Below are 10,172 nucleotides of genomic sequence, written 5' to 3'. Positions count from 1 at the left end.
TTGCTCCCTTACAAACTTAAGATGAATACAGTTGCTCCCCCATTCTCGAACAAGTCGGCCATCTTGTTCCGCTTGGTCTTTTCGGAGAGTAACAGTCGGTCTGAAGGAGTAAAAACAGCCGTTGCTCCTATTTCGGCCGTTTTTGGCTTAGAGTGAGGGACGCTTTATGAGCGGCGTCGCGGATCCTTTCCGCCAATTCATTCATTGCCGGTTGCGAACAGGCCAGAGCTTGAAGGAATACTATAATGAAAAAATGTCTCTTGGACGCCTCGCCGACCTAAGGACACGCACCTTATATCAGGGCTCATCGACGGCCTTCCTGCGCATATGGAGATGGCGCTTGCTGGGCTTACCTCGTCTACACCAGAGGCATGGCTTACAGCTGCACTTCGTGTAGAGTCAACTATGCAGAGAATGAAGTTACATCGCTTTCCACCAGCTCGGAATACACAGATTAACGTAACAAGTGACAGAACTAGTCAGCGTCCACGTAATTCCCCGGTACGAACACCCGTGCGTGAGTGCAAACACTGCGCGATGGATGGCTTACCCCGACAGATGCACTGGCATAATGAATGCCCACGACGCGCAAGCATTTCCGCCCTCTCCACCAACCAGGGAAACGAGGAGGGCGACCCAGAGTCCATGTAATTCAGTTTGATGCCCTCATTAACGGGTACCCTGTCAGCGCTACACTTGATACCGGAGCTACGATTACCTGTATCAACGAAGCAGTGCTGAAGGCACTTCACCTGCAAATAATGAGGAATTCATGCATCTCAGTTCAACAAGTCACATCATCTACCAAAACTTTGGGTCGCGTTAATCTAAAGGTACAGATAGGAAAAATGACAAGAGAAATTCAGGCTCATGTTCTACAAGGCATGAAGAGCAACTTACTTTTTGGCTTGGATAGTGCTTGCCTCTTTAACTTGTCGCTGGACCTTGACACGATGACTCTACGCCAAGGGAAAGACATCCTCCATTCTCGTACACAGAACCAAACCACAGTTAACAAGGGCACGTCTTTGCAAGGTGTTGAAGTTTGTGATGTACTACATCTAAATAAAACTCAACAGCTGGCATTGAAGCAGCTTATCCACAAGTACGATGACATTTTTTCCAAGTCACAGACAGACATTGGGTGCATCAACGGCGAAATGCATCGCATTCATCTCAACAGCAATGTTCCCATTCGTAGAGCTCCCTATCGATGCTCAGAAACTGACAGCGTTGAAATGTACAGACAGATCAATGAGCTTCTCAAGCAAGGTGTCATACGACTATCTACCTCCCCATACGCTGCGCCAGCACTTCTGGCAGAGAAAAAAGGGGAAGGACGCACGCGATTCTGCATCGACTACCGCAAGCTGAACGAATTGACGGTGCCTGATTATCAGCCCATCCCTCGCATCGATGACGTTCTCGATTCTCTGGGGAAATCTACGTACTTCTCGACATTAGACATAACGTCAGGTTACTGGCACGTGAAGATTCACCCTGATGACATTCTGAAAACGGCGTTTGTCACACGTACCGGTCACAACGAGTGGCTCGTCATGCCTTTTGGCCTTCGGAATGCTCCGGCCACCTTCGAACGGGCTGTCAAATTCGTATTGGCAAAACACCGTTTGCAGAACGTCACGAATTACTTCGATGACATTGTTGTCTACTCTGACACGTTTTCAGACCATCTGAGGCATCTGGAGGGCGTTTTGAAAGCTTTCAAAAGCGAAGGCGTCAAGCTGAAATTAAAGAAATGTCAATTCGCTCGGACCTCCATTGAGTACCTGGGACACAAGGTTTCGCATGGCACCGTCACTCCAAAGCAAAGCAACGTGGACGCAATCCTACGGTTTCCGACACCATCACGCCCTAAAGAGTTGCAGCGTTTTCTCGGCACTGTCAATGTTTACCGGCGATACATCGACCACTTCAGTCAAATCGCTCACCCATTGACGCGCCTGCTCAGCAAAGACGCCACCTGGAACTGGGATGCGGAGTGTGAAGTGGCTTTCACTCAGCTCAAGAAATGCGTGACAGAAGAGCCAATCCTTAACATCTACGATGCCACTAAGCCTTGTGTGCTATACTGCGATGCATCCAACAGAGGTATCGGCGCTGTCTTGAAGCAGGCTGATGATGAAAGTAGAGAGCACCCAATCGCATACCATTCACGGAAGTTACTAAAGCACGAAATTAATTACGCCATCACAGAACTCGAATGTTTGGCAATTATTGACGCCATATATATATATATATATATATATATATATATATATATATATATATATATATATATATATTGTTAGGGCGTTTATTAGCCGACGCACAGCGAGCATACACAATGGCGACAGTCACGGCCAAACACGGGCTCCCCGCGCGAGCAGCGTCCTTTTTGGATAGACCCACTAGAAAGCACTTGAGAGTTCGACCCATTTCAGTGTTCGAAAGCTTCTCTACAATTACCCCGGGGTTGAAGGGAGAGCCGCCTGGCGACCGAACAGCTTGTCACTATGAGCGGGCCTTCAGGTGTTCCACGTTGACTATGTCGCGCCCGCGATGGCGCATGTCCGAAGTTTGTTCAATTGGTTCGATCAGATAGTTGACCGAAGATGTGCGCTCGACGACACGGTAGGGGCCTTCGTATTTCGGGAGTAGTTTGGAGGGAAGACCAGCTACAGAGGTCGGGATTGAGAGCCATGTGCAGGAACCAGGAAGGAACGTGGGCTGAAAAGTGGCGGAGCTATCACAAATACTCTTCTACCGCTCTGGCTCATGCGTCGTAAAAGTCTTGGCAAGCTCACGACGCTCTTCAGCAAGCCTGGCTGTCTCAGAAATAGGTGCACACTCAGATGGATCCGGCGCGTACGGAAGTACCATGTCGATGGTGTGTGACGGGTGCCTTCCGTACAGCATGAAGAAAGGTGAAAAACTGGTCGTGCTCTGAGGGGCGGTGTTGTAGGCGTAGGTGACGAAGGTAGTATAATATCCCAATTCGTGTGGTTGGCGGCGACGTACATCGAAAGCGTGTCACCGATGGTGCGGCTAAAGCGTTCGGTGAGACCATTCGTTTGCGGGTGGTAAGCAGTATTTTTGCGGTGGACAGAATGGCACTCCAGGAGAATGACTTCGACGAATTCCGACAACGAGACACGGCCTCGATCGCTGAGAAGCTCCTGGGGTGGACCGTGGCGCAATATGAATCAATGCTGTAGGAAGGACGCAACAGCACGCGCAGTAGCCACAGGGAGAGCGGCAGTTTCGGCGTATCGCGGTAAATGATCTACGGCGACGATGGCCCAGCGGTTACCAGCCGACGTCAGAGGGAGTGGTTCATACAAATCAATACCTATATGCCTAAACGGATGGTCAGGGCAAGGTAATGGTTGCAGACCAGCTGGCGGATTGTGTGCTGACGGTTTGCGGTGTTGGCAAGCGAGGCAAGAGCGAACGAACTGCTGCACGTAGCGGTACAGTACATCCCGCGCCAGAAGTAGCGTTGTCGAATGCGATGGTAGGTTTTGGATACCCCATAGTGCGCGCATTGCAGGATCAGAATGGAAGGATTCACATATTTCTAACCGCAGACTGCGCGGTACCACAAGTAACCACTGCCGGCCATCGGCGTCGTAATTGCGTCGGTGTGGGAGGCCGTCACGAATTGCAAAATGGTGAACTCGACGACGCAAGGCACGCGTGGATGGTGTTGCGGACGGATCTGAGAGCGAGTCGATCAGCGGGGCGATCCAATTATCATTTCGCTGTTTGGTAACGATGACCTCAACATCGATTGCAGAACGAGCCACCGAGAGGGTAGCGCGAGAGGGCGTCGGCGTCAGCAGGCTGGCATCCGTTGCGATTGAGCACGCGGATGTCGTAGTCTTGTAAGCGAAGAGCCCAACGGGCGAGATGGCCTGAGGAATCCTTCAATGATGACAGCCAGCATAGTGCATGATGGTCGGTGACGACATTGAATGGGCGACAATACGCATAAGGTCGAAACTTCGTAAGGGCCCAGACGATCGCCAGGCGCTCTTTTTTCGTGACGGTGTAGTTTGTCTCGGCTCTCGTGAGTGTACGGCTTGCATATGCCACGACATATTCAGGGAATCTGGATTTGTGCTGCGCCAGGATGGCACCGAGGCCTACACCGCGCACAACTTCGTAAGGGCCAAAGTAGCGTCGCAATAGCTTCTCAGAAAGCCCACAATGTCGAACTGGTGTCCACACTTATACATAGTCACCTCGTTCATAGTGGACGTTCCTTCGGCCTTGGTTGTAACGGCGAGCGTCGATATCTTGCTGCGTGCGAATGCGGCTCCGTGCAAGCTGGCGGGCTTCCTCGGCTGGCGACGTCGTCAACGCTGGCATTTCCGCTGGTGTCCTGGTCTACGGGGAGCATAGCGTCTAACAGTGTTGTGATGCAGCGGCCATAAACAAGCTCGAATGGTGTTAGGTCTGTGGTCTCTTGCACAGTGGTATTATAGCAAACGTGACGTACAGCAAAATTTCATCCCACGTTTTGTGCTCTACGTCAACACACATGGATAGCATGTCGGTCAGTGTTTTGTTTAACCGCTCCTCAAGCCGCTCGTTTGGGGATGATAAGCTGTTTTCCGGTGATTGGTGTGCGTCAGCTTGGCGACTTGTTGCAATAACTCCGCCGTAAATGCTGCTCCGCTATTGGTTATGAGAACAGCAGGTGCAACATGACGCAAAACAATGTCGTGGACGTAGAATCTGGCGACTTCACCAGTAGTTCCACTAGGCAAAGCTTTGGTTTCTGCATAGCGAGTCAGACAGTCAGTTGCGACGATTATCCACTTATTTTTTTAGAATGACGTAGGAAATGGACCAAGAAGACCTATTCCCACTTGCTGAAACGGTGCTCGAGGTGGATCTAAAGGTTGGAGGAAGCCGTAGGGCTTTGCGAGTGGAACATTACGCATTTGGCAGCCACGGCAGGTGCGGACATAGCGCTGAATGGACGAATACAGCTGTGGCCAGTAGTACTTTTGTCGGATGCGCGCTAATGTGCCAGCAAAGCCTAAGTGACCGGCAGAAAGATCGTCGTGGCACGCCTGCAAAACTTCCTCACGCAGTGCCATTGGAACGGCGAGGAGAAAAGTTTCCTGGCTGCCCTCAAGATTTCTCTTGTAGAGAACATTGTTCTGCAGGCAATACGATGTACACGTGAGAGCAGGCATGGGACGATAACGTCTTCTCCTTGAAGATGCTGGATGACAGGCAGTAGCACAGTGTCCTCACGTTGAAGCTCAGTCATCCGGACCACATCGACGATGTCAAGAAACGGTAAATCTTCTTCAGTGTCAGATGACGTCGGGGAAATAGGAGCACGAGACAGACAGTCAGCATCGATATGCTTATGTCCTGATTGGTAGACCACCGTTATGTCGTACTCTTGAAGGCCGAGGCTCCAGCGGGCGAGGTGGCCTGATGGATTCCGTAGATTGGCAAGCCAGCAGAGCGAATGGTAGTCACTGACCGCTCGAAATGGCCGGCCGTATAGGTAGGGTCGAAACTTTCTAATGGCCCAAACGCCTGCTAGGCACTCTTTTTCAGTGGTAGAGTAGTTAGCCTCTGCTTATGTGAGACTGTGGCTCGCGTAAGCGATCACACGCTCTGCGCCGTCCTGCCATTGAACTAGAATGGCTCCGATTCCTACGTTGCTGGCGTCCGTGTGAATCTCAGTGTCGGCAGATATCGTCAAAATGTGCCAGCACTGGAGCTGTCTCCAGTCATTTGCGTAGCTCTACGAAGGCTTCTTGTTGTTCTTCCGTCCATACGAAGGGCACATCTGGCCGTGTCAGTCTTGTAAGAAGTACCGCAATTTTCGAAAAATCCTTCGACAAAACGGCGGTAGTAGGCAAAGAGTCCAAGAAATCGCTGAAGAACCTTCTTGTCTCCAGGACGAGGGCAATCGGCAACGGCAGCCAACTTCTCCGAATCTGGTCGAAAATCCCCCGGGCTCACCACGTGGCCGAGAATTTTGAGTTCCTGATAGCCAAAGTAGCACTTTTCGGACTTCATAGTAAGGTTTGCTCTCCTTATTGCAGTAAGGACACTTTTTAGCCTTGAAAGATGTTCGTCAAGCGAGCTTCAAAACAGAACGACATCATCCAAGTATACAAGACACGTCTGCCACTTTAGTCCAGCAAGTACACTGTCCATCATGCGTTGAAATGTGGCGGGAGCGGACCAGAGACCGAAAGGTAGCACTTTAAATTTGTACAGCCTGTCGGGAGTCACGAACGCGGTTTTTTCATTGTCGCCCTCGTCAACTTCATTGTGCCAGTGCCCTGACTGGAGATCTAATGATGTAAAGAACTGGGCATGGCACCAACGGTCTAAAACGACATCAAACCATGGCAGGCGGTAAACGTCGCGTTTTGTGACTTTGTTAAGCCGTCGGTAGTGGACGCAGGAGCGTAGTGTGTTGTCTTTTTTTCTTTACTAGGAAAACAGGGGACGCCCACGGGCTGGTCGATGGTTGAATGACGTCATCATTCATAATTTCTTGTACTTGACGCTTGATCACCTCTCTTTCCTTCGGAGACACGCGGTATGGATGTTGGCGAAGAGGCCGCACCAACTCCTCCGTAACAATGCGGTGTTTTGTAACGGTAGTACGTTGAACTTTAGATGCTGTAGAGAAGCAGTCCGAGAATTCAGTCACAAGGCTCAGCAGCTGCTCTTTTCGTAAATCTGGCTAGTCTGCATTGACGTGAATGCAGCTGCACAGGTCAGCACAAGTTTTCGCATGCAGTGAAATTGTATTCAATGCACCGACATCAGAAAAGTCGGCGATTTCACTGAAATAAACGACAGTGGTGCCTCTAGTGACGTGCTGAAACTCATTGCTGAAGTGGGTCAGCAGAACTCGAGAGCGTTTATTTTCTTACCGAACAAGGCATCGGGCTATGCAGATGTTTCGTTTAGGCAGCAGCAGGATATTTGCCTCTGCAATACCTTCATATTCATTGAATTTATCAAAAACGTCGCAGGTTACCAAGTTCAACACGCTACTCTTCGGCGGTAACGTGACGTCATCGTCAACAATTCTCAAAGTATTGGCGTTACTGTCATGAGGGTTGCGCGCTAAAGGGTGTGCCGTAGAAAATGTCACCTGCGACTCTTGCAAGTAAATCACGCCTCCGTTATCACGCAGAAAGCCCAGTTCGAGAATTAGGTCTCTTGAGCAACTGGGCAGTGTTACAAATTCTCCGAGATGCATAAATCCGTGAATACTGATATGACATGACGATAGTTATAGCACGAGAACAAAATGACGACACAGAGACAAGAATGACACGAAAGACATGAGCTCTGTGTCATCGTTTTGTTCTCGCGCTATAACTATCCTCATGCCATACCAACTAGCCCAAGCTGCCACACTTCTAAGTTACCGTGAATACTGACTCGCGCTGTGCACCGTCCCACCAGAGTGAGAAAATGGCCTTCTGCCACACGTATCTGCGAACCAGCTACTGGGTAGAAACCTTCTTCAGCCTGCAGGCAAGAGCCATGCTCATAACGGGAGTGTCTGCCCCAGTGTCGATTAGCGCCATTAGTTCTTCGTCATCCACGGTTACCACAATGTTTGATGTCGCCACACTTCGTACCACGTTTGACTGCTTCTGTACATATTTTTGCTGCCATCGCTGTCGTCGTAGTGGAGGATCTTCTGTAGTGTCAGCGTCAGCGGCCTCAACTCCGGAGGTCGCTGAACTCGGTTTTCCCGACTTGCAGGACTGGGTGGACGACGTCTCGGAGCGCCGCATGAATAGGCTGGGCTCGGTGACCAGTAGCGAGCAGGCGACGACGAGCGCTGCTCGGGCGACCGATGTTCGATACTGCGACGATTCGAGATGAAACTCTATTTCCAGTAGTCGGTCGCCAGGTCGTGGACGAGGGGCATTAGGCGAAAATCCACGGAGACCCCCACGGAGGTATGGACATGTTCGGTAGACGTGTCCGGCTTCCCCGCAGAGGAAACAAAGGGGCCTGTGGTCGGGTGTACGCCAGATGTCACTCTTCCTCGGTCGTGCTTCAGCGATCAACGGTGCGCAGCGAGGACGGAAGCTTACCACCATTGGCTGAGCGCATCGCTCATTGGGGGTAAAACACGCTGGGTGAACTGCACGATGGAGGACGTCGCACTGCTTCCGCGTAGCTCATTTCAACGCAGTGACTCTGTTATGGCGCCTCGGACTGTTAGGGAGCGCGTACGGCTTGCCGTAACTCGGCGCGTACCATCTCCGCACAGGGGAGCTGCTCTACAGGTGAAGCAGTCACCTGCATCTTTTGTAACTCCTTCTTGATGACGCAACGAGCTGATGTTGTTGCCGAGAGTGACAGAAGTGACCTCACTTGGATATACACTCCGGTTGTACTGCTTCGCACGCTGTTGAAAGGCCCTCCTCATGGCAGTGGCTTTCTCATGGAACTCCGCAAGTGTCGCAGGCGGGTTTCGAATCAGGCCGGCAAAAATCTCTTCTTTAACACTACGCATTAAGTGGCGAACTTTCTTAGATTCGGTCATAGAGGTCTCCGCACGCCTGAAAAGCCGATTCATGTCCTCTATGTAAGTCGTCACCCTTTTGTTAGGGCCTTGAACCCTTGCCTCAATAGCACGCTCCACTGTCTCTTTCCTGTCCTCTCGGGCAAAGGCCTTGAGGAACTGCCGGTGAAACTCATCCCATGACGTAAGCGTTGCTTCACGGTTCTCAAACGAAGTTTTCGCGGAGTCTTCGAGAAAGCAGTACACATAGCGTAGCTTACGCTCTGGTGGTTCAATCGTTGATGACGGAAACCCGGTCTAAATGCTCGAGCCAGTCGCCAGAATCTTCAAAAGCAGCTCCGTGAAATGTCCTCGGCGTCCTGGGCTGGTTGACAACCAGGTGCGCTGGTGCTGGTGCGGTGATGTTAGGTGGTGTTTGGCTCATAGTCATCTGACGTTCAGGCAGCAAACCGTACTGTGGCTCGAGTCCCTGGAGACGACGGCTGGAACGTACGAGCACAGGGGTAAGCTCGGCTGAGCTACTCAATGGGCTTGTATCAGGGGTGCTCTCTCGGGACCGTATCATCCACCGCATCCCGCACTTCCACCAGAAAATGTCACAAAGGCACAGCGACGCAGGCACAAAAACAATGCGTTTACTTCATAACCAACGGCCAAAAGCACGAACACCAGAGCACGCGCCCACAGAACTACTTCGTTATCCTTCTCAGAGGCTGGCCACTATAGTTGCCCGCCTATCTTGTGTCAATATGATCGTGACAAAATTTCGTATGAAGCGTCGGAAGTATGAGCACAGGCCCACGAAACTACGCAGTTCTTTGACGAACGCAGGTTTGAGGAATTCGGCCACGGCGCGAAGCTTGGCTGGATCAGGAAGACTGCTATCCTTAGACACGACGTACCCTAGGATGGTGAGTTGCCGTGCTGCAAAGCGACACTTCTTCAGATTTAGTTGCAAGCCGGTATTGCTCACACGTGCGAAAACGTCTTTCAGACGTCGGAGATGCGTGGAAAAATCCGGAGCGAAGACAACAACGTCATTAAGGTAACACAAGCACGTGTGCCATTTCAAGTTGCGCAGAACGGTGTCCATTATGCGCTCAAAGGTCACAGGTGCATTACATAAACCAAACGGCATGACGTTGAATTCGTACAAGCCTTCGGGTGTGATGAAGGCAGTCTTCGGTCGAACGTCATCAGCCATGGGTACTTGCCAGTACCATGAGCGCAGATCGAGAGAAGAAAAAATTCGGCTCCGTGAAGGCTGTCAATCGCGTCATCGATGCGCGGCAGTGGGTAAACATACTTGCGAGTGATCTTATTGAGCCGTCTGTAGTCCACACAGAACCGCACAGAACCATTTTTCTTCGCAACAAGAACAACAGGAGACGCCCATGGACTGTCTGAGGGCCGAATAACGTCACATCGGAGCATATCGCCAACGTGCTCGTTAATTTCCCGACGTTCTGCAGGCGACACGCGGTATGGACGTTGCCGTAATGGTGGATGGGCACCAGTGTCAACACGATGCGTAACAGCGGACGCGCGACCGAGAGAACTTCGCCCGACATCGAAAAAAGAACGACATTCTTGCAACAGATCCAGAAGCTGAGAACGCTGTACCGAC

This window comes from Rhipicephalus microplus, unplaced genomic scaffold (genome assembly GCF_043290135.1).
Source record: "Rhipicephalus microplus isolate Deutch F79 unplaced genomic scaffold, USDA_Rmic scaffold_14, whole genome shotgun sequence".
Lineage (NCBI taxonomy): Eukaryota > Metazoa > Arthropoda > Arachnida > Ixodida > Ixodidae > Rhipicephalus > Rhipicephalus microplus.
The sequence above is the reverse complement of the archived record's forward strand: the minus strand, read 5'-3'. Positions refer to the sequence as shown.